This window comes from Euprymna scolopes, chromosome 21 (genome assembly GCF_053919585.1).
Source record: "Euprymna scolopes isolate OS-2025 chromosome 21, ASM5391958v1, whole genome shotgun sequence".
Taxonomy (NCBI): Eukaryota; Metazoa; Mollusca; class Cephalopoda; order Sepiida; family Sepiolidae; genus Euprymna; species Euprymna scolopes.
In genome coordinates, this window is record NC_136502.1 from 29,759,160 (window position 1) to 29,785,359 (window position 26,200).

The 26,200-nt window shown below is 33.6% G+C and overlaps 1 protein-coding gene across 2 annotated transcripts in view; it reads left to right on the forward strand.

Moving 5' to 3' along the window:
• The window catches only part of LOC145242079 (ornithine aminotransferase, mitochondrial-like), a 138,397-nt gene that overhangs the window by 48,454 nt on the left and 63,743 nt on the right, over window positions 1-26,200 (forward strand). For both annotated transcript variants that reach the window (XM_080104990.1, XM_080104989.1), the window contains exon 2: window positions 9,649-9,762. The gene's annotated coding sequence lies outside the window, so the exon portion shown is untranslated. The remainder of the gene's footprint in view (window positions 1-9,648; window positions 9,763-26,200) is intronic.

Consider the following 26,200-nt stretch of genomic DNA (forward strand, 5'->3'; position numbering starts at 1 on the left):
CTAGCCTGAAACATTCGACACTCTGCCAGAACAGATGAAGGTGGATGACACAGCATCCCCTGGGATGATGGAGGTTGAGGAAGACCAACCGGTGCATCACAGCAGAAGGGTGACATGACTACCCAGGAACCTATCCCACAGACATGGGACATGTCGTATGACTACTCCAGAGCCTCAAAACATTATTGGAATCGAAACCAAGACGCCCACTTACAAGACTGGAGTGGTTTTGGCGTCACACCCTCATAGAAGTAGACCCGCCCGCTTGCATGAAAGGCGAGAGTGGGCTACTTAAACAAAACATTCATGGGAACGAGTGTGCTTTCAAATGTATGTCATCTTGCCAACACTTTACAATGAGAAACAGATTTTTTCTTAGCTAATTCCTAAACATGAAATTATATCAATAAAATGCTATGTGTGACGGGATCCACCTGAGGGAGCAATTTGTCCCTCACTGGGGAGCTTTAGACCCCCCCCCCAGGGGCTTGAGGAGGGCCGAATAACTAGGCTAAGATAGCTTTAATCGATCCCGGGTAACAGCAGATATCCCAAAGACTTAAAGTAAGAGATAAATATATATATATATATATATATATATATATATATATATATATATTTTAATTCATTGTCAAAATAGATATATTTGCTTATTGTTTGGAAAACCTGAGATATTTTTTTATTTGAAAAAACTCAATGACAGGAAATGTGAGAATGTTAGAATAATATATTGTACTGATCGTCCTGGTGGATCCTTCGACCTTTGGCTGTCTGAGTGATGGGTAGTGACCTTGAGGTCATGGGAATAGGTTTCATTTTTTTTTCGGGCCCCAGATTTCAGAGCTAGTGGGATGGCTGGATCGCACACCCACAGTCTGGGGTTTAGCGTGATTTGATTGGCTGGGGAAACTTTCCACCCCAACCACATTGAGTCGATACACTCGAAAATTAGTCAGATTACTTTTTGATTCCAAGGAGCAAAGATCATGTGGAGACCCGCCGTTCCCTGAAGACATGACCCCTCCTCCACCCGTATGACGCTATCTGTGAAGAGAGATTGGGACTTTTGAAAACTTACTAAGGACTGAACGACATTTGTAAAAACATTGTATGTAAGTTTGTGAATTAATTCTCGTAGAATAGAATTTCACATGTCTGTTTTTCTTTCTGCCTGTGGCTTTGATATTTGCTTTCAGCATACAGGATTCAATGTAACGACCCTCTGAGAAGAAACAGACGAACTGAGCCAAAGTTTCCAGACAAAAGGGTTCCTAGCCAACTTCATCAGAAAAGGTGTTACAATGAATTGATACAATGTACAGATTTTTTTTTTAAAGAAAAATTAGTCAGTTTAAATTTTTTTTTTTTTTAATTACATTTTTACTCCAAACAAGGTACATTGCCATTTTGGTGTAGGGGGCTACTATCAGGAACATAAGCTACTGGAGTACTATGTAGGGAGTTGGGCAGCAAGATGTCAGTTCACGTTACACTTGAACTTCTGCATGTCAGTACAGTTGGGGAAGCAGGGATCTGGAAGGGAATTTCAAAGTCTGGTGGTTCTGGGAAAGAAACTACTGGAGTACAAAGCTCTCTTACATCTAGGGATCTCTGTTGTATAGAGGTGGGATTTAGCTGCTTCTCGTGTTTCGGGGGTATTTACATCAAGGGGGCATAAGTACTTGCAGTTCATAAGAGCATTCACCATTAAAATACTTGTAGAACAAGCAGAAAGATGCAAAATTTCGTTGGTTGGACAGAGGCTGAAGCTTAGATGACAGTTCAGGACCTATCAGATTGGCGACTCTCTTTTGAACCTTGTCTAGGAGTGAGAGACTAGTAGCAGATGCACCAGCCCAAATATGATAACAATACTCCATACATGGGCGAATGGTGGCCTTATAGAGGTACAGGATACTTTTGAGTGTTAGTAGCTTTCTAGCACAGTAGAAAGAGCTTACCTTCTTTGCAATGGTCCTGGCAATGCTCTCAATGTAATTGTTCTAACTCATGTTTCCTGTGAACGTTAGGCCGAGGAGTTTAAAAGAAGTACTTTCAGATAATGAATCTTTGACCATTGCAATAGGTGGTAGAGAAGGTTTCTTGTAATTATTGAAGGAAACAAGTTTAGTCTTGACAGCATTGAATGTAACCATTCATTTTTGTCCTCATTCCACTACAGATTGGAGGTCATCCTCTAGTGTTTCTGCCATTTCCTTGTCATCAGCATATACACCCATCTCAGAAACAATTTTGTCAGGGAGGTCATTTATGAATATTAGGAATAATAAAGGTCCAAGGATAGACCCCTGAGGCACTCCCACATTTATATCATATTGTTTAGATGTACGACCGTTGAGGACAACAATTTAAATAAAACTGGTGCTTAATTATTATACGTTTTCTGCATCCCAAATTCATCTTTCGAAAGACCAGCAATATTGTGCTAAATATTATCAAAACACTGTCAATTTTATTATCAGTTTTTTCTAGCAGAAAACGTCGATATTTAAGTGTGTTAGACACAAGTCAATCAGCTTTATCACCAGCACCCCCTCAACATTGAGATTCTAGTCTTTTTAGGTGATTATATGCAAACAACCTAAAAATACAAAAGACAAGGTAAAAATTTTTAATCACTTATTCATATATATAGATAAGTTAGAGTTCGGGGATCAGCTTCGGTTATAAATTTTATATAAAATGATCACCGATTTCCGGTCCACATGGTGGTAATAATCACTTACTTCCAAACGAGATAGAATTTTTAAAGACATATAACCAAATTTATTTTTAAGGGAGATAAATCTTGTGTGCATGTGCAGTGCGGTTGGGGCAGCATAAAGTTGTTTAAGAATAATGCTGAAACTGATTTCACTCAAAATAATTTGGATAATTGGTATATGAACTAACAACCCTATCCCCAAAAAGTGGGGACAGGCATTGTTTTAAAAGAAGGAAGCAAAATAAAAGGTTCTTATTTCTGATTAAACCTAAATAACAAAAAATAATAAAAGTACAGAAAATACAGAAAAATCCTCATGATGTTCATACTTGTCTCAGAACAGAGATGTCATATTCTAAAAACCACGTAAATTGATCAAGTAGTTTTATATTTTACTAAGTAAATCAAATTTTATGAGCAAGGAAAAAGAAACTGTTTTATATCGTCATCTTGCAAAACAAAAAACAAGGGCAAATAAGTCCACAATAATTCAAATTTGCGAGGTCAGCATTGTAATGCTAACTATTTCACATTAATTGCTTTAAATCGGTTAGAAATGATTTTCTTTATAAAAATAAAACGACTTGATCAATTTACGTGATTTTTTAAATATAGCATTTTCGTTCCATGACGGTACATACATCATAAACATTTTTCCATAGTCTTTTTTTTTTATTATTTTTAATTAAGTCGAATTCTAAATAAGAACAAAAAAAAAAAAAAATGTAAAGTAAAAAGACTCCCGAGCAACGCCGGGTAAATTACGGCTAATAACATAATTTTAGGGACAATAATGTATTCGTCCGACAATTTAGTTTATTATATAATTTCAAATGACAAAAAAAAAAAAAAAGTGTTCCTTGGTATTTTTCCACTTTGTCAAAGCAGGGCGGACTGTTTTTGTTTTTTCCTGTCAGTTGAGACGATCCACTTTATCAAACAATCATAGAACGGTTTTTTTTTTTTTTTTTTTTTTTTTTTGACATTTAAGAAATTAAAAAGAAATATTCGAACTAAGTGCGCATTTAAAGGTTTGCCTTTAATGCATCGAATGTTTTGATAAAATTTATATACGAAGGTCGTTCCAAAAGTAAAGTCTCCTACTTTTTTTTTTACTCAAAAAGTTGACGAGCTACGAAGACGAGAGTGGTACCATTATAACGAACAACGTTTTGTGCTCCAGAATTTATGTTTCTACAGTCACTACCATTCTCAATGCACTTTTGCCAGGAATTCAATGATTCATCTCTGCATATTTTGAAATTAGAAAAATAAAAAAACAAAAAAACTTTGTTTTAGCATGTTAAAAGTATTTAGGTTGGTAGATAATTAAATTCTACTGTATTGGTATAAGTTTTTTTTTTTTTTTTTTTGCTGTTGTTTCTTGCTTTTTACAATTTTCGACTAAATACTTCTAAATTAAGCGGGGTTGCTTAGATCGTATTTTAAACTAAACTTCGATGGTTGGAATGCCCCCCCCACCTAAAATGTACTTGGAAAAATCGATTTTATAGCGAGATTTAAGAATGGTTAGCCGAAAAAAAGGTGAAAAACAAAACAAATAATCAATAAATAATTGTTACCAAAGGCAATAAATGCTACTTTGTTTTTACTTAAATGAATGAGTTTATTTTATTTTTTAAAGCATTTTCAAACGCTTTTCTTTATTTTTTAATCTAAAATTGCGGGTATGTGGGTGCCAAATATCTCCAGATTTTCTAGAATTCCCCGCTATATTGCAAACGATATCTCCAGATCTAGCAGGAAAACCGCTAAATTATAACACTAGTCACGTGACAGGAAGCGGTAATAAATAATTGTCCCTAAATAAAAAAAATGTTGTATCGATACAAAGAAAAACACCTATTTATCATAGAAATATTAAGTATAATGTTATAATTAAAAAGAAATATATAAAAACACACATGGATATAGTAAACATATTATACCAAAACGTGGAAGCCATCCGTCCAGTGGTTTTTTAGACTATTAATTGCGAACGAACCAAAAGTTACATATATATATATATATATATATATATATATATATATAAATAGTTTTTTAATTTATTTTCATAATATTATATTTTATTCCTGCACGTTACCATATTCTTTTTTATACATTTCCATTCATATATATATATATATATATATATATATATATATATATATAAAAATATATATATATATATATATATCTCATTCCCTATCACAGATGGTTACGTTTCCAACCCGTTCCCAGACCAGCAAGAACAACATGCATCCCTTTAGATCTGTTTCTGACCACAGTTCCCGATGACTGTGTAACGAATGCCCACAGCCCTCTTGGGAACGCCGATCATGCAGTAGTAATGGTTGAAATCGCCCTAGACTCTGGAGCCAAAACTGAAGAGCCACTGCTCAAAACAATGAGATATTATAAAAAGGCTGACTGGGAAGCCATCAGGGACCTCATTAGGGATGCTCCATGGCAAAATATCTTTTCACTTCGTGAACATTGTGTAAATGAGACCACTGAATGGTTCAAAGTGGCAATTGAAGCACATGTTCCCACAAACAAATTCTATAGCAAACCCCACTCTCTCCAATGGTTCATTTCAACTTGTGCAGCTGCCATAGTGCAAAGGCAGCATGCGTACCGCAAACTTAATCGACATAAGTCCAGTTCAAACAGACAGAAGTACATAGAAGCCAGAAATAACTGTAAGAAAGAAATAGCGATAGCTAAGAGAGAATTTACTGAAACCACCAAAAAACCCATCGAAGCACAGAAATTAGGAACCCGAGGCTTCTGGAAAATCTACAATAGTGTAGTAAATAATGGGCAATCAACAATTCCCCCACTATCTAACAATCATGAGGTTGTTTGCTCAGCAACTGAGAAGGCTAACATGCTTGTCAGACGGTTTGCCTCCAACTCCACACTGGACTCTGCTAACCACCCCCTCCCTGACTTTCCTTTGCAGACAGACGCCACACTAGACGATCTGAAAATCACCCCTGCTCAGGTGCATGCTATCATAAGAAAGCTTGACACTGCAAAAGCATGTGGACCTGATCTCATCCCGGCTGTGCTATTAAAAAAATGCGCTGCCAAAGTAGCTCCAGTTCTCTCCAAACTTTACAACAAATGCCTTAATGAATCTTGCTTTCCTGCCTGCTGGAAAACTGTTTCTGTAGTGCCAGTTTTCAAGAATTCTGGCAAAAGAACTGACCCAGTAAATTATCGCCCCATTAGCCTTCTCCCACTTTTCGCCAATTTGAGACCATAATTAACCAAACTCTAGTCCATCACCTTACAGATGCTAAACTTCTGACTGACAAACAATATGGATTTAGGCAAGCCCGTTCCAAAGCAGACATCCTAATTGTAATCTCAGAACGTATATAATAGTCACTGGACAAAGCGGGGGAGGGTAAAGCGGTAGCTCTGGATATATCTAAGGCTTTTGACAGGATATGGCATGAGGGTCTTCTCAAGAAAATCAGATCATACGGCATCACTTGAAGAATACATAACATAATTAGATCCTTCTAGATAAGAGAAAAATCCAGGTTGTCCTTGACGTTCGTACATCTAAACAATATGATATAAATGTGGGAGTGCCTCAGGGGTCTATCCTTGGACGTCTGTTATTCCTAATATTCATAAATGACCTCCCTGACAAAATTGTCTGCGAGATGGGTATGTATGCTGACGACACCACGCTCTATAACAGACACGACAGGAAAACAAATGTATTTTTTTATATTTTTGTATTTTTTCATGTTTTTCATCGGATTATTATAGACTGGATACTACTCTACTAGATTATTTAAAAAAATAAATTTAAATTAATATTTTAATATTTGTAAGGGGTGCTCAGTTTTTAATGCAGCGTTCTAGTAAATCGATCACCCATTTTAGAACCATTTGATGTTTTTAGGCCAAATTTCGCGAGTTCAGCTTTTTTTCGGAGATTATTTTAAAAAACGAAATTTTACAAAAGGTTAAACTGCTTAAAAAAGGCTAAATTCGCGAAGTTTGGCCTAAAAACGTCGAGTGGTTCTAAAATGGATGATCGATTTAATAGAACATTGCATTAGAAACTGAGCACCTCCTACAAATATTTAAATATTGACATTTCAAAAATATTTTTTTAATAATCTGGGAGACTGGTGTCTATTCGATAATAATCTGCTGAAAAAAATGAGAAAAAAAGATGAAAATAAAAAAAAACAGCGGGGGGGGGGGATACCGCTTCCATACGTGCGCTCAAAATTCATTATGCTTGGTTCATCAGTTTAAGAATGGATCATGTATATATAAACATATGTAACTTATAATGTGTGTGTGTGTGTGTATGTGTGTGAAAGAATATTTTTGCATACACTAATCGTTTAAAAGTGAAATCAGTGGTATCTGAATGTCCACAAACGGCTTCAATTCCACTCTTTTTTACCTCCTTTGCATAAAACTGTCGGAACATGATGAGAATTAGCAGCGAACCGGATGTTAACGCATCCATCATGAGAGACAAAATGAAAAATCGTCTTTTACACATGGCTCCACGCATCGCTTCCGCTTGGGAAGAAATAAATAAGATAACCACAAAATAATTACCGACCAATGGCAGAGCTCCGCACCTAAAATAAACACCTCAAATATCACAGTCACTGGGAGCCAGTTTGCCATTATAAAACAAGGATTTGAGGGAACCAAAAAGAGGGAAGAGGAGATTCGCCCTGCTGCATCAGTGAATGCATGGACAGATTCTCCCATCCGACCTAAAGAGATGAAGAGAAGAGAACTCGCCCCGCTGCGTCAGTGAACGTATGGATGGATTCTGTCACCAAACCTGAAGAGACATAATGAAGAAGAAAAAGAAATAAGGCACCAGTGAACTGAAGCCGATTACGCTCTCATGTTATGGCCCAAACGCCTTCAATTCTAAACAATGCCTAATTCACACAAACCAAAGAATGGAGAAGAAAAAAAATGACGAAGACGCCGGGCTGCTAGATACTGATGAAAAAGTCACCCGCTTTCCAGTTACAAGCCAGGACACGCATCACCGACAGCAGGATGACCGGCCTACCCTAACCATCTCCATCGTCCTAAAGATAAGTTACATTTTACGAACCTTCATTCCTTGTCAATTCATACATACCTGCAAACAGTTTACGAACATTCATTCCTTGTCAATTCATACATACCTGCAAACATTCTACGAACATTTTACCATAATACAAACTGTCAAATATCTTCATCGGACAATCCATTCTTCGTTAAATCATCTTACGTCCACTTTGCCTCTTCTAATACAAGTTGTTAGTAGTAAATAAAATCGGTTCTCAACCTTCAATATCCGTCTGTCTTTAATTATATGGAGTCAGAATCTACACACTTCCAACGTTGTTCATTTCATGTATTCTTTGTTGTGACCTCTGTGGCATCCTTTCCCACCACTAATCCTTTTTATAAAAAACGAGGCCATAAAACTAAACTAAATAGTCCACATTTAGACCCCTTACGCTTAGCGGCTATGTTTTAAAATTCATAATGATCAGTTAAGTAATTTTGGAATGAATCCTGTACATACAAATATCGGTAAATGTGTAGTTTAGCGGCGTAAATTATTTGATAGACAAAAAAATTATAAAAATTATTTATTTTATATAAAAAAAAAACATTATTAGACTCTAAGGCTGAAATAAAACTAGGGAAAAAATCATTTTTATTAATTGTTTCATTTTTTTATTAGACTAAATATACGACATTCGAGGCTGCCATATTGCTTTTAAAATTTGTTCTTTCTAAAGTTTGACAGATTGGCCGTTTTAAGGCCAAATTCGCCCTTTTTTACTTCCTTTCATTACGAAAAAATATGGTAGTCAAAAACATGGTCCAATAATAAGCGTAAAAAGGGCCAAATTTGGCCTTAAAAAGGCCAATCTGTCAACCTTTAGAAAGGACAAAATTTAAAAGCAATATGGCGGCCTCGAATGTCGTACATTTAGTCTAATAAAAAAAAATGATGAAAATATAATAAAAATGATTTTTTTTCCCTAGTTTTATTTTAGTCTTTGGGTCTAATAATGTGTTTTATATAAAATAAATAGTTTTTATAATTTTTTGTCTGTCAAATAATCTACGCCGCTAAACTACACATTTACCCAAATCTCTCTATATATATAAGTGTGTGTGTGTGTACATTTCCCTACGCAATAACTATGTCAATTTTAAGCCTACAGATTCGAAATTTGATATACAGGGTACTGAGATTTGGGAAAATCGATGTGATTGGTTTTCGGAAAGAAATTTGGCGATTAAGGGGTCAAAGTTCAACGATTTGATCTTTGAGAACTCTACCAAACTTCTACAATTTTGGGTCTAAACACGTGAAATTTTAGATATAGATTCCTTGGACATGGATCTAACTTAATAACTTGATTTGAGCCCTAAACAATAAATTTTAAGGGGTCATAATAGGGGTCAAAGTTAAAAAAAATTGACCGTTTTTTTTTGTTTTTTTTTTGGTGTTGTTGTTTTGCTCAGCGTACACCTCAAAACACCCGGGCAACGCCGGGCACGGGCACCTATGCTAGTATCTAATATTTTAGAGATAGAGATTTTGCGATATTTATGCATTTTTAGGTGGTAGTGTAATGTCTATTTGTCAAATGCGTTTTATTTATATTATTAATGATACGGAGCTTAAAGGTCATAGTTCTAAATCAACAAAAAAACTTTGACCAAAAATAACAAGGTGAGGAGGGGGTGGGGTATAAAGTACTCCGTGATTTAACTTTTCCATAACATCAAAAACGCTGTCTATAATTTCTTTTCCAATCTCTATGTCTCGCGCGTAATAAACCTCCTACCTACCCACCCACCCCCGTATGTCACGATATTAATTTTTCTTTCTTTTTCTTCACCGTCAGTTTCCCCTCACACACCGCAGTCGTAGATAAAAAGCTCTCATTGCAGTCAACGCTACCGTCCATCTGACAACGCTTCTAAATAGAAACTTAAGATTAAAACTACAAGAAAAACAGGTAAGAAAACAAATGAAGTATTTTTCTGCATCCTTTTTTATCATCTCTAAGAAAAGTTTGTGCGTTTTTGGTTGTTGTTTTTTTAAAAGCGGAAACTTTTTTTTACTGAAACGTATCACGAATTTCTATGCACAAATTTTACACGTATGAATGGTTACGTTTGGTTTTGCTAATTTCTCTTTTATTGTAGTTTACGTTTTTATTTTTAACTGGGAGTCTTTATTTATTTTTTTTTTTTTTTTTACTTATGCAGAACGGGCCGTGCTATTTTTTTAGATAGGATTTTCAAGTTCTTCATTTTCTTTTTTACGCTATCTTATTAAAATGTTAGGTGAAGATACAGAATAGTTTTATCCCTCCCACTTAATTATCTTAATGTTTCAGCGCGGTTCGTATTCTGCACAAGTACCTTTTTTAGCTTGCAAGATTTCGTTTACCTGTGTCCCTATTTAGTTGCTTCAACCCCCCGCCGCACGCACGCCCTATCCCCTCGAGAATTCCGCTCACCCATGCGCAAAAAAAACAAAAAAAAAAACAGGTTTGGGGGTATTCCTATATAGTTCCGTCTGTACTTTCTCACGGATGAAGGTGCCTCTCCGAAAAGAAAAGGGAGGATAGCCAAAGGTCGTCTGCGGAGAAATTAGAATTTCTTAACTCCAGTTATAAAGTGTATGTGGCGGAGTTGGACAACCATCACCCTCATGCATAATTTCTATACTGATAGGTTTTTTGACATTTTTTCACTGGATTATTATTGATTGGACACTAGCCAGATTATGAAAAAAAAAAAATTATTTCGACATTTGAAAGGGGTGTTTATGGTCCTTCAATAAACCTCTATTTTTATTGCTAACAGGTTAATTCTCTAAATAGATCCTCTTCGGTTGCTTTCTTGAACTTAAGTTCAGTTAGAATGAGATTGTTTGAAAATTCATACTATAAATATTCATAGTTTTATCTGCTGGAACCATGAGGTTAGGGTTGTCCACTTTTTTTTTTTTTTTTTTTTTTTTTGAAAGTCTTATTAATGCTTCCAAACTCAGGGTTTGGATACTCATAACTAAAAAGTGAACACCCCTTTCAAATGTTGAAATGATTATTTATTTATTTATTTTCATAATCTGGTTAGTGTCCAATCAATAATAATCTAGTGAAAAAATTTCAAAACCTATCAGTATACAAATTACGCAGGGGGTAATGGTATGTTCCTTACGCAATGCAGCGTGACTGAAGCGAGTGAAGCGATAATAACGAAATTGAAGTCCATATAGCTTCATGACGAAGCAACCAAATTAGTTTTATAATTTTATATACGAGGCAGTACTATTATTAAAGTTTAGTAATTCAATTACTAATTGAAGCGAATAGCGATAGACATCTGGAAGCTGAAAAGTTCAAGATAATTCAATTTTTAATATTTAAGTAACCGCAGAATTTTGGGAATTTTTTGCCTCCTAACACAAAACTGCGAATAAAATATAAAAAAACTCGTAATTTCTCTTTTTAAAAGTGGGTTGTTATTTTCTTTATGGATTATACTTCCAAAATAAACTATTAAAGTTGTATAAAAAGTAATAGAAATATTATTTTTAAAACAGTAATGAAATTAATTGAATTTTACGAGTTCAGTATTTTTCAGTTTTTAAAACTTTAAAAATCTAATTTTTCTATTGATTCAATTTTTGCGATATTTTCAGGGTCAATGTGAAATTTTCTCTTTCCAATAAACCGAATATAATTTAGGTAAACGCTTTTTTTTTTTTTTTAATTCACGCCCCTCCCTCATTTTGAAATGTCTATTAAAAAGTAAGTTTTATATATCACAAATTGAAGATCAATAAATTATATATTCAAATTTAAAACAAGTGTTTTTTTTTTTTTTTTGTTTTTGTTTTTTTATTTTTAAAATTTACCTGTAAAGTCCGAAGTTTAAGACTTTTTTCTTTATGAAACCTTGGTACTTGCTCCTTTAATTGGTGGGGGGTGGGAAGGGGATTTGAATTACTTTCTTTTTTTTCCCCCTCGAGTAGTTATAAGCTTGGAAAGACAGGGGGTCGAATTATTCAATATTTTTCACGCAGTTTCTGACGCACCTCTTTCTTCACACGTATTTATTGGCAATACTGTTCATTTTTTTTTTTTTTTTTTTTTTTTTTTAATACTTTCACCCCCCCCCCCCCTCCCGATTCAATTGCAACTTCTACGTGCTAATATTTATTTAAAAATGTGGTGCCTGTTAAAATAGTGGACAGGTTTTTTTATTTTTTTTTTTTTTCATGTGGTTTTAAACTCAAACAGTACTAACTACTTGTCATATCGAAAATAGTAATATATCCAAAAATTACGAAAATTCATGGAGTACAACAACTATTGTTTTTAGCAAAAAGTCTATCCCTATCTAAAACGTCCGCCATTAGTGACGAAAAGGGAGATAAGTATTCTCCTGTATTCGCAATCTTCAATGTGTTCACATCCAGGGAAAATGCCATTTCCTCCATTTCCGTTAAAAAAAAAAGGTAAATTTATACAAATAACGTGACAGCGAATTGGGTAAAAATCCGAAATTGGGTAAAAATCGATTTTGTGCGCGTAAAATTGGGATACTGCGCATGAGCAAGTAAAATTGGGGTGGTGAAGTAAGTGGTGGGGAATTAATTAAAAGGAAATAATTAATTTATTTATTTTTTATTATCGCTTATTTTCATTATGGATTATCTCCACTTGTTTTGATTTAAGAGTAGAGCCGATGTACGCCATTTTTGAAAGAAAATATTCCCTTTTAAAAATGTTAATATCTCCGAAACTTAATTTGCGAGGGGTACGGTTTTCAGATTCGTGTTCAGCACACCGAAACGTAACAGAATACTACGTCTGTTTTTACTAATTCGCTGTCACGGTGTTTGTATAATAATACCAAAAAATAATTTTCATTATAAGTAATAGTACTTATACAGTTTGAGCAAGACATTAAAAAATGAAAATATCGAAAAAAAAAAAGGTATTGTACGTATCCGTTATGGAATGTTCTCCGGAAAAAAAAATTCACTAAATTTCATCAAGTACTTTTTTGGTAAATATAACACCGTGTTATGGCGCGTGTTATTTTACCAAGAAGAAATAAGAGATCGCCCCTAATGGCCTTCAAGTAGTTTCCCAAATATGAAGCCATGTAATTTCTGTTATCACGGGTGGCCATTTTTGTACGCGCGAACTCTGGGACTATTTTCCATTTCACAGCCTAGCCTTATGCGCGAGCATAAACGAAGGGTGTTAAATATGCACTCGCGTACCAAACTGCCTTGTCATAGTGTAGTATTGGCAAAAAATAGAATTAGACGAAAAACAAGTAGTTTTCCAAATATTAAACCATGTAATTCTGTTATCACGGGAGGCCATTTTGTACGCGTAGACCAAATTTTGTTATACGAACGTGAGATGAGCCTTAATGTAAAATTTTACCAAAACTGATAGATTTTTTAATAGGCACCTCCAAAAGTCACCACAGAATTACCCCCCCTCTTATATGTAAAACGATGTAACTTTATTATAAATTAATATTATCAATATAACTTTTGTACCATTTAAAAGAAGGGCAAAATAAACCAGTAATTAAAAAAAATTTTCATCGTGCGGAAATAATGAAATTGCGAGACGAAAATCGTGTTTACATAATTGGCGCTTTAAAATAACGTTCCCATGTAGTTTCGAACGTGAAAATATACCCGTGTTTGATAAATCTAACAAAAATCAACTAATGGTCAGATTTTCGTGAAATTTTCGATACTTATTCATTTTAGGATGAAATTACATATAAAATGAAGTTTCCGTAAAATATACAAGGGAAAATATTTTTAGTGCGTGCCCCCCCCCTACTTATTTTTTGAAATTTGAACAAAATATATTTAAATCGAAATTTCTATTTATGAAACCTAAGAGTTCAAATAAGTAAAAAATACTTATTTTTAAAAATTTAGATACACATATTGAACAAAACATTACCTTGAAGTTGCAATTTAAAAAAAATATAAATTTATTTAGCTATTTTTTTAATTAGCTTTTTTTCGAATTAATATATACTATAATCAGTTGAATTGCCAAGAAAAAGAAACATCTTAAAAATTAATTTTTAAGATTAAAACGATTAAAATTCCATTATTTCAAAATGTTCCGTTACAACATAGATTTTTAATTGTGTTTAAAATTTTTTTTAAATATTAACTTTTAATATAAACCTGATTCTTGTCAGCTATTTTATCGCCAGATTAAAACCAATTTGAAAATATTATTGAACAAATATTAAGCGTTTTGTAGCCCCCCCCCTCATTTTGTTTGTCTCTTTTTATCGAACAAAATATGGAACCCTGTAGGTAACCAAATGAACATTCAGTAAAACCGTATTTCATATTTAATAGACACAAGTTTATATTATTAATCGTTAAACTGTAAATCTTAAAACCTAACAAAATTATAACGATTAATTATTAATTGCAGTTTGAAGATAAACGAAGGTTTTAAAAAATCATTAAGTCGCTTCAGCTTTTCCATAGTTCGTATAGTTAACACAAATCTGACGTCACGGAAACATGTAGTCCATTTTTCACAATCGTTTGGCAGACCCTATTTTTAAATTGTAAAAATTTAACTTGTAAAATTCATTTCATTTCATTACGTAGAAAAAATGGCTGCATGAGCGTGCGCAGCCACTTTGTAAACACTGTTTTTTAAAAAATAAAAAATATTTCTATTTTTCAAAAAAATTTAATAGTTTATTTTCGAAGTATATTCCATAAAGAAATTAAACCACTTTAAAAAGAAATTACGAGTTTTGTATATTTTATTTGCAGTTTTGTGTTAAGGGTGTCAAATTCCTAAAATATTCTGACACACCTACTTGATCAGTTTACATTTTTAGAATACGATAATTTCTTTCCGTAACGGATATGTACAACATATTGAGCTTTTATTTATTTTTAAATTTTATTTGTATAATATATATGGGAATTCTGGACAAGTACCAAAAAATCGTAACATAACTATTAAATTTTTTTTTTTGTTTTTTCTAAATCCTCTTCCGGGGCAACGCCGGATCAATTCGGCTAATGATTAGTGTAATTATAGGGACAGAGGGCCCATGTACGTGATACCCCCACCCATCCACCTTCTGTTTCTCAAATTAATGACACCTCCCATACATTCTTACTCTCTTCCCTTGAAACAATTTTCTATAATTTTGAGTTTAAAATAAAGTAAAGCCTAATTTTACGGTTAAAGTGTAGTATCTGTTCTGATACTGTACTTCAGTTAATTTGTCCTTGGTACAAAAGGGTTTCCCCCTACATTGACTAAGGCAATTTTTATTTTTGCCTACTTCCAGAATACCCTTTTTAGGGAGCTGGTTTGTTCCCCACATTAAAAACGACTTTGTCTCGCATTTTGTTTTCGTGGGGAAGCCATTAAATGTCCATGTAAACTATTCCTCTCCTTCCGATGTTTGCAAAAAAAAAAAAAAAACTGGTTCATATATAAATGTAATGTATTATACTAGCACGGCTCACTGCATTGGAGCCACTAAAAAAAAATATAGGTTAAAAAAAAAAACTTCGTATCTTGAATTAAAACCTCATTCATTCCCCCCCCTTCCCACTTGTTTTTCTACATCCCTTTCCTGCACTTTTCTTGCAATTTCGCTCAGCCAATTCCTCTCTCTTAATGTATTGAAAATAATAATATAAGTCCTTCAGCCCTCCTCTATATATAAGACTACCAGGTCTACATAGCATTGCCTGGGGCCATTAAAAGCAAAATAGATGTTAAATAATGTAATATTTGTGCCTGCAAAACAATACTAAAAAACCCCTGTCTCTTTATGTAATTTTTGAGTTAATACCTGCTCTATGCAGGATATTGAGTACTATGGATTATGATTCCTGGACAACATTGTGTTTAAACACTTACTCTATATACTGCCGAAGCAGCACAAACTCTAGGCAGGTTGAACCGGATCCTTCCAAAGTAGGAAGTTTCATGAGAGTATAAAATTCGCAGGCAGTCCTCAGCCACAGTTCATCTCCTCATGAGATGAACTTCAGTTTTTACAGCTCTTACAAGGTGTCGACGTCCTCCTACACCCAATACCTCGTATTAGTACTGACTATGTAGGATCCAGAGCAGCATTAAAACCGAAGTTACTTTTGGATAACTAGCTGCTCGATCTAGGATATTGAGTACTTATAAAATTAAGACCTCCCTAGCACTACTAAAACCCTCTAGAAGAGAACTTTTTTTTTTTTTTTTTTTTTTTTTTCTCACTTTTGGTAACCCCAACACGAGAACAGAAGTTATTTATCCCAAGTGGCACTGATGTTTTTTTCTTTGTTCCCACCCCCATAAAAAAAACAAGGCACAGTGCCACTTTGATGCAGGGATACTATGTAGGGAGTTGAACAGCAAGATGTCTGTTTACTTGAACTTCTGCATGTCAATACAGTTGGAAGCAGGAACCTGGAAGGAAATTACAAAGTCTAACAGTTCTGTGGAAAAAGCTATTAAAGTAGAAGGCTTGCTTACATCTAGGGATTTGTTTCTACACAGATCACCGGGGGCGGGGGATACAAGCGTTTGTAGTTCATTGGAGCATCTACCATTAAAATACTTGTAGAACAGGCAGAGGGATGCAACATTTTGTTAGTGAGACAGAGGTTGAAGAGTAGATGACTGTTGAGGACCTATCAGGTTGGTGACTCTTTTGAACTCTGTCTAGAAGCGAGACGAGTAGCAGATGCACCAGCCCAAATGTGACAACAGTACTCTATACATGGGTGAATGGTGGCCTTGTAGAGGTGTAGGATACTTTCAGGTGTAAGTAACTTTCTAGAACGGAGAGCCTACCTTCCTCGCAGCAGCCTTGGCAATGCTCTTGATGTATCCGTTCCCTGTGAACGATAAGCCGAAGAGTTTAATTACTTTAAAGTAATTTATCTTTAGCCATAGTTATTAATGGTTTAGGTTTCTTGTAATTATTAAAGGAAACAAGCTTAGTCTTGATAGCATTGAACATTACCATCTATTTTTGTCCCCCATTCCACTATAGACTGGAGGTTTCCACCATTGCCTTGGATATGTGTTCATTTGTTTTCCCCTCATGCCTGTTATAGAGCATGGTGTCATCAGCAAATATGCCCACCTCAAAGTTAACTTTATCACGGACGTCATTTATGAATATCAGGAATAATGAAGGTCAAGGATCAACCCCTGGGTACACTTGCATTTATATCATTATTTTGGCATACGACTATCAAGGAAAACCTGACTTCTTTTATTTAAGAAGTATTTAATTATGTTAAGTATTCGTCCAGTAATACCATAGGATCTTATTTTCATAAGACCATGCCATACTTTGTCAAAAGCCTTAGATATATCCAGGCCTACTGTCCTTCCCTCTCCTGCCTTATCCAGTGCATGGTATATCCGTATAGATAAAATTAAGGTACTCTATTACTAAAATCAACTTTGGGTCAAGATCAAAGTGCAGTATCTGTTCAGATGCTACACTTCAATTTCTTGTTCTATTAGTGGAGAAATCCTCCACGACTGAGACAGTTTTTATTTTTTGTTCCTTTTCTCCACATTAAAAAAACGACCCCGGTGTCTAACTCTGTCCCGTGGGGAGGCATTATAAATAGGTACTACTATCAACTTGCCTTTTTCCCTCATAGAAAACTAATGTTTGAAGTTAAATCTGAAAAGTTTACTATATGGCATTAAAAATCGTTTTTACTTGATAACAGCAAATGGATGAATCTTTATTGGGATTATATAATATATTATTTCAGCACGGTCCGTAAATTGCAGAAATTTTTTAACTTGGTTCCTTTTTAAAGGTTTTTAAATTGTTTCTGGTTATATTTAAAATTATATATTAAATAAAATTGAGTAAGAGGCGAGTCCAGCTGCTTGATCCCTTATAATAGGGATTATGATTATATTTATATGTATAACAAATGTATGTTAGTGTCTGAAGAGTAGCTATTTTGGAATATTTTTAAATATGTTTAAATTTGTCCAAATAGTTATGAAATAATTGCAATGCATAAGGAAATACACCATATGATGTTCTCGTTTCATAATTTGTCTTTATTTTTGCAAAAATATATTTGTAAATAAATGGAGGGGTGTCATTAACTGGAATCAAAACTAAAACATTCAGATCTCCAACCTTTCATTCTATCAACTGAGCTGATTTCGACAATCATTAGGAAACTCAAAAATTAATGTATTCATTAGTTTTAGAAAGGAATGTCTGCATGCACGGATAAACCTCGCTACAAAGAAATTTCATTACCCTGCAACAAATTATTTGCTATTTCTACCTCAAAGAATTATTTTATCCCCCACCCCCTTCAAAAAAATATTTTTATTAAATATACATATGGGGCAACATAGATCTACAAAATATAAACTTTGTTTCTTTCGAATTTTAAGTTATATACAAATGTACACAGAACTTGAATGCTGAAAACTGTCCTAGAGTGTCTTTAGTCTCTCTGTACAAGGGTTTGTCAGAACAACCTGACATGAGGCTATTTCCCCCTACAAGTATACCTTGACTAAATATTCGAGAATACATGGTATTTGGAGTCCAAATAAAAATCTATTGGTATGGCTATCCTACATCGGCTTATGAGAAATAGTGCACCTTCTCTAAGTGATATTGCCTATAGTAACAGTACTCGGCTGGATACTCCACCAGACCAGATGAATTCTTATTCTGGAATCTAGTAAGACCAAAAGAAAGATAGGCTATAACATAGTAATTGGTCAATAAGTGAAAGGAAAATTAATATCCATAACTTTGCTTGCTCAACAATTGAGACGAAAGGGAAAACAGATATTTGAATATTCCGTTCATCTCCTATAGAGAGGAAGTGTTAGCACCAGGAAGTGTCCCCTTGATTTTTAAGAACTTCAAGTGAAGTAAAACAAACAAAAATCTTTATGCAGTAGATAACCTTGGAAATGGCTGAAAAACTAGTTTCCTCCTCCTAATGAAACCTGGCTCAATCGACCCATAAAGAGTAACTAATTTTTTAGTTTAGATATTGATTCAGGAAAACGAGAATATAACCACTTTTGGGGATGGTTATTTTTGTTCTGCCTTTATCGGGACTCGCACACATGCAAATAACTTCCCTTTATAGAAAGTGGTGGCTTTATTACTTTTTTTAATTCAATGTTTTGATCAAATGTTTATCTACAGTCTGCTATATTTTTGTTAACTACAAAACGTTTGCAACTGATCACCAGACGCTTCCTTGGCTTTTTGACTAGGAACTGGAACAAAGTGTAATATCTGTTATTTTCCTGTCCTGTCGGTGTAAGAGAAATCTTTCCAGAATGAGGTCATTTTTATTTTGTCCCAATCCAAAATGACCCCCCCTCCTTTTTTTTTTCTTTTTCTTGTTTGAAATAGTTAACAAAGACGACCTTTTGGCTAAGAATAAAGTGTGGTAGTTCTTCAAAGGATGCACTTAGTGTCTGCTTTTTTTTTTTTTTTTTTTTTTTTTTTGATTAGGTCAGTGAAGGAGAAATCCTTTTAGCCTACGGCTTTTTTTTTATTAGCTGGATTTTCCTCGGATTAAAAACCGAAGTTGTCTTACTCTACTCTCATGAGTACGCAAGTAAATATGAATGAGGCCATAAAAATGCGCAAGATGTAATTAACCTGTAATCCATAGCATTTTTTCTGCTTCACACTTGATCAACACTACAGCACATATTTAACCTCATTAATTTCTATTCAGTTTGCACTGTAGTCTCCAATTACTTGCCATCCCATGAAGGCAAGGTTAGCTAGCACGGTCAGTTTTCAATGTTGGATATGACGAATGACAGGTTCGACATATCACAAACAAGATAATAGAATTCCAACAAAGCCTGAAATTAGAAGAATCAAGGCATCATGGAACAAACAATAATGGTATACGAGATGCTGAAATAGCATTAAGTCATGACCTCATTTAGAGAAATACTCGGCATTACAGATGTTAATAGAAATCACACTAGCAAAGCAAAATAAGAATCCATTTGGTGTAAGATAACATCTAAAAAGGATCAGCATCTCTTTGGAAATTGATTATAATATTCCGTCAGTAAGAAGGCTCAGTTATTATCAGAATCGTCAATAAGAGAAGCAGACAAAGCACGAGGATTAACTATCGGTGACTTAAATCTTCGTTCCATAAGAAATCACGAAATCAAATAAAACATTAAGTGATATAATGAATGTGTATATCTGGGTTCCTCTTAGCAAGAATATAATTGGCTGGTTAAGCTGGTCGACCAGCTTATAAGAATGTTTAAAGGTATGCCGGCAACCTCATACTAAGGATATACTAACTCTGACCATGAACATTTGGTCAGTAAGGCAATTTATTAGATAATTAATTGAATATTGTAACCCAGACCACTCAGCTACTTCAAGTGAATATATACTTTCATAGAACATATTGCTATATTCCTAGATTTGTTCAATAACTGTTTTCTTGCACATGTGAACGAATTTACAAGAGGAGTAATAATGAATGTTGCCATACTCAATGAACCATGAAAACCTTACCATGGAAGAAGGCCTATGCAATAATTGCAATGTTGTCTCCTACGAAAAGGTGCTGCAACAGAAGCAAAAATCAAAACCAGAATTATATATTTATAAACTGATTTTCCCCCTCCGAGTTTGACCTTAATTTGATTAAAAATCAAGACATTTCATGCAAATGTAATATGCACAAACTGCAGCACAGTATCTGAGATGTGTTATAGGCATATTACGTCTCCACTACCTCGCTGATCGTAGGTTCCTATATTTTCTCTGGTGAGAGTTGACTGCCAAAATCGATTAGGATCAATGGAAGTAGTAAACTCTTATCTCTCTAATAAATTCCTCCTTCCACCGCCACCCATTTATACCGTTGGTGATCTTTCGCAAGAGACAGTTACGAACGAACACAGGCTTCGTTTTTAAAACACAGATTGGAATTTGGGTGAAACGCACCATACTTACTTTTATGTTGCTTTATTACCATTTATTTCCCAACATTTATGCACTAAAAAATTTTTTTTTTTTTAAATTAAATAAACATACATTATTTTTCGTTTTATTTCGCTTTGTTCAATGTTTTTTTTTGTTTTTTTTTCTATTTCTTTTGGAAGTTTAACAGTTTTTTGTTTTTTTTAATTATTGAAACACGGTTATTCTCTTACTTTACCCCCCCCCCTCCCCTTCTACACACACAAACCTACAAACACCTGGCAAACGCCGGGTAAATAATTAAAAAATATTTTTCGTAAATGCCGAACTAAGAATCCTTTTCTTTTTTTTTTTTTTTTCTTAGAAAACTTAACAATTGAAAGTACACTTTTTTTTTTTTTTTTTAACATAAGTTGTTCTTATATAAGAAATTATGAATGCTTGTTCATCATTAAAGAAATTGTTAGGTGAAATAGTTTTTTTTTTTTTTTTTTTTAGCCATTCTTACCATCGGGAGGGATGGTATTTGGTAACTATCCTGTGCTTTCAACTAACAATTTATTTAAAAAAAACAAAAGGTAACTTTTCACATTAGGTCCACCTCAACAATTTTTAACATGGGTAGGTTGGGCATGTTTATTCCAAAAGCGGTTCTTAACATGGGGAGAATTGTGGTATTCATTACAGAAGCCATTAATATGGGGAGGTTAGAGGCATTCTTAATATGGGGATTTTTCCATTACATCAAATCGAGCTACAGCAACACATAGCAGGGTACAGCTAGTATATATATATGTTAGAATCTATTGTGTTCATAATGTTGATATTCCTGTAATGGTGTGCGGACACGTGCATGCAAATGCTTGTGAAATGACATTGCTGGTAAAGACAGACTATATAAAGGAGGAAGATCACGTTAAGAGACGTGGATGACGTCACAGCTGTAATAAGTCACACATGGCAGGAGGATGAGGAAATAAATGTCATTGTTACAATGGGGGAGGGGTTGAAGTTCTTTCCTGTTTTTTTTTTTTTTTGTTTTTTTTGTCTACTTTTTGACTGAGGCTACGTGTTGGGTAACATTACATTCCTTTCAGCACAGTCTGCTTTATAGTTACGGTTAGCTCCCCAAACTCCTGCTTGGGGGTACAAAAGGTGGAACATCCACTCATTTTGATCAAGTTTTCTGTTTGTACTGCTGATCCTCTCTTGGTCAGTGATGTAACTGCAATTATTTTTAATGCATTACTCAGTTGGCATGCTGATAACTTCTATTTTGATGTCAACCTTGCAATTTTCAAAACAATCATACTCGTATTTCCAGTGTGATGTTTGTAGGCTATACTACTTATTTTACAATTTTGTTTTTTTTATGTGTTAAATCATGACCACAACATGTAAGTGGAATTTAAGTTAATATTTTCAACTGACAATAACAAAGAAATTGCGTTTTTTTTTTTTTTTTTTTTTTTTTTTTAATGAAGAAATAAGGGGCATTATGTCACAAAAGGACTGGAAGAAAATCAATTTAAAATGCAAGATAGTTAGATTTCAAAAACCTTGTTCATAAAATATGAAAATGTGAAGCGACTAAATAATCATTAAATACCAGAAGTAGAGAATACCGCTTATGGAAGTATCAAAAATCAATAGGACTCTGTGGAAGACAAGATTGCACTAAATATTGCAACACAGAAAGTGGGGGAAGGCTAAAAAGAATTTTGACTGGAAACTAACAAAAACTATAAAGATAGATCCCAAGATATATTTTTACATCTGTTTTAAAAATGAAAACAAATAACTGGACTTCTTGTAGATTCTAAGGCAAAGAAGTTTGTTTCTTTTCTTGAGTCAATCATACCAGTCATAAATTTGTCTTTTATAATCAATCCAGCAGAAACTGAACTATTCTGAGTGGTGGCTTTTTTTCTGTTGGGATTTGCTATTCATGCTCAGCTCTAGGAGGTTCACCTTCCCAGGTCTCACCTTCTCATTTTGAGATTAAGAATTTATAGTGAATTGCCAGAAGCTCTCTTGCTGAACTCTTTAGACAATTCTAAGAGGCCACAGTGCACGATTTCTTGTATGCATTGTTTCCACATTCCAGACTGGTATGACTAGATCAGGCTTCCTGATTTCAAGGTCCTGGATATGACCTTAAACTATATCCGATAGTGAGGCTCCAGCTTGCGGGCTTTGGGGAGTGTGAAGCCACTCTTTGTCATTGCTCCCAGGTCCACTCTGACCCGGAGTGGTAGTACCTGTTAGGGTCCCAACTATGGGTTAAATGGAAACCGACTTGAAAAAAAATAAATATTCTATAAAATTTTTCAAAGTAACTGGATTTGGCATGAAATAACCTGAAAAGGGTTGATATGCCGTAAAACAAAAACAACCAAACCATCCTGATCTCAAATGCACCAAATATTGGTATTGTTTGTTTTTTCTGTTTTTCCCTTTGCAAAGCCGAAAATAAAATTCCTCTACAACACAACCATGAAGATATACAGAACTTAAAGTATAAAATTTTTTTTTCAAAATTTTCTGTATTCAAAACCGGAAAGTTCATATGCCGTAAAACAATCAAATCAAACCACCTTCCAACTTTGTCTCAATTTCTGGTGTTGAAGGGAGATGATAAACCAAATGTGTACAATGATTACAGATGATCAAGAAGCAACAAATGTAATGAACTGATTTTTGTCAATGTTAGAGAATATACTGAAGCCAAAAAAAAAAGGAAGACTTGGATTAACTAAAAGAATTTATGCTGATTTAAGAAATATTAAGGCTCTTTGAAAATATTTAAACTTAAAAGCACAGGGATCGACAAAATAATGTCATGAAAGAATTTCATTTGTCGAATAGGGACCGTTGAAACATTGTTGGCTTTTTGTACTACCATAATGCATCACTAAGCGTTCGGTTAGAAACAGCTGGCCATTTTTCATCCAAGATTAAACAAACTAGAACTAAAACGAGTTGAAAATTCAAAATGGCCTTTGGCACACCACTCGTGTTTTTTACATATTTTTTAAACTTATTTTTCTCCTGATTAAAATAAAAACCAAATATAGTTGATTTTAAAAAATTTTATTTTTTTTTTTTTTTTAATACAATGTTTTAAAACCATACTGAGATGTCACCAGCACAAATCCATTAAATTTGTTAACAGCTGCTAAAAGATACATTATTTGACATGTTTCATAAGATGTCTTATCTATTTTATTGGGAAAAAAAAAAATCGTTTTATTAATTTCTTTATTTTTTTTAATAAAGTATTGCTTGATTTAATTTTCCAAAAATGTAAATATTTTAAATTAAGACAAAAATTAGGACTTAATAAGTAAAAAAACAAATTTTACATGATGTCAAGTAGAAAGTGTTAGTAATAGATTGATGTGCCTGACTTTTGTAAAAGGAAATTAAAAAAAAACAAAAAAAACGATGAATAGATTTTACTTGAATTAGTCAAAAAGGCAAAAGTAAAGTATTATTTCTTTTCAAGGACTTACCATCTATGGAACATGTTGGTTCCCTGAGGGCTACAACATGGTCATCTTCAAATTCAATGTTAATAAATACTTGTCATGAACCGTTCTCATAATTCAGCAAATTTTACTTGTTCCATTCAGTATTTTCAATCCTCACAATATTCATCATTAATTATCCTTAAATGACTTCTAACCTTTATAGTGACTCCATATGAAATTTACGAGTTTTTTTTTGTTTTTTTTTTTTTTCTTGGTCTGATATTGATATTATTAGCTTACTTTTGCTAATTAAAAATTAAAATGAACTTATATATTATGTGAAATGGTTAAATTTCAAATCAAGAATTTTTATTAAATGTAAGACAAAGAATACACTTCAATAAATACATCTTAACCTATAGGTTTTTGATGTCTACCTATCTCCTCAGAGGAGAAAATATGAATATTATAATGGTTTATACCTAATTTGCTGAAAACAAAAACATAGAAAATCATAATTAAGTTTTTAGTTTTTAAATATCATAGAGTAAGGGAAATTATATATTGGTTCAAAATAAAAAGGATATTGAATTTCATATCCAAATTTTACCATACAATTTGGATATGAAATTCAATATCCTTTTCATTTTGAACCAATATACAATTTCCCTTACTCTATGCTATTTAAAAAATTTTAATTATGATTTTTTTATGTTTATTGTTTTTAGCAAATTAGATATAAATCATAATATTTGCTAATATTTTCTCCTGATATGGGTAGACATGGAAAACCTCTAGGTTAAGGAGATATTCTTATTGAAATGTATTCATTGTGGCATATAAAAATTTCTAGATTTGAAATTTAACCATTTCACGTCATAAAATTTAAATTGCTAAATTTTGATTTATTTGCTCTATCTGGTATATTGCTAAATTTTTATTTAGCTGAGATTGTCTTTATAAAATAGTACAACCAATAATATTTTGTAAGGCCAATAATCACTGGATTTCCATAGCAGTAGATCTATTGCATTACATTATATGTGTGTGTGTGTGTGTGTGTGTGTGTGTGTGTGTAAAAAAATTTTATGCTTATCTAATTTTACTTATAAAAGCTCTACCTATGTGTTGAGGAATTTTGAAAACCATTTTAGTTCAATATATTTTAACATGTGTGTGAGGACACTTCTCAACCTATATACAAAACAATATTTGCGTGTGTGCACCCAGCAATAATTCCGACTTTACCCAGAATACTATTCAACACTGCTAGTATATCTATATAATGGGGTTTATCATTCTGGTAGCATCAGTTTCATATGTAAGCCTACAATTATGTATTTGTGTAATGAATTTTTGATCTTTATATCAAAACAGTTGGTAGATTATCTACGATAATCTGAATATTTAGTGATATATCACCCAATTTAAAACTTGAGTTAACTGTTTTTGTATTTTTTTAAATTTTTTTTTTTCAAATGCAACTCTATTCCAAAACTAAGCTATATATCTGTGCTTGAGAGCCAACATGATGCGAGTATCCAAAAATCAAAAATGAAGGCAGTGCATCACTGAAGATCAGCCTTCATGCATCGGAAAAATGTATCTTAGGATTTTTGCTTTAATTCTAGCCAGAAAAGGGAACATCTAACAGTTTAGATTTTGACTGTAGTTTCATAAATCCTTCTTCAACAAAATAAGTGTTTGATTCACTCGAGCAGTCAACAACCCTTAGAGTTGCTAATGGTTGGTTAATTGTATAACTAGTACAGCAGGTTGGAATGATGCCAATTCTAAATGTAGATAGGAAACATTCTGTTTGTTTACTTGCAAAATACAGATTCAATACAATCTTGCGGTGGTGGATGTGTGCATTGTAGACATTTTTCCCCCCTCTTACCTCTTTAATCATAGACCCCCCCTCTCTTCCTCTCATATT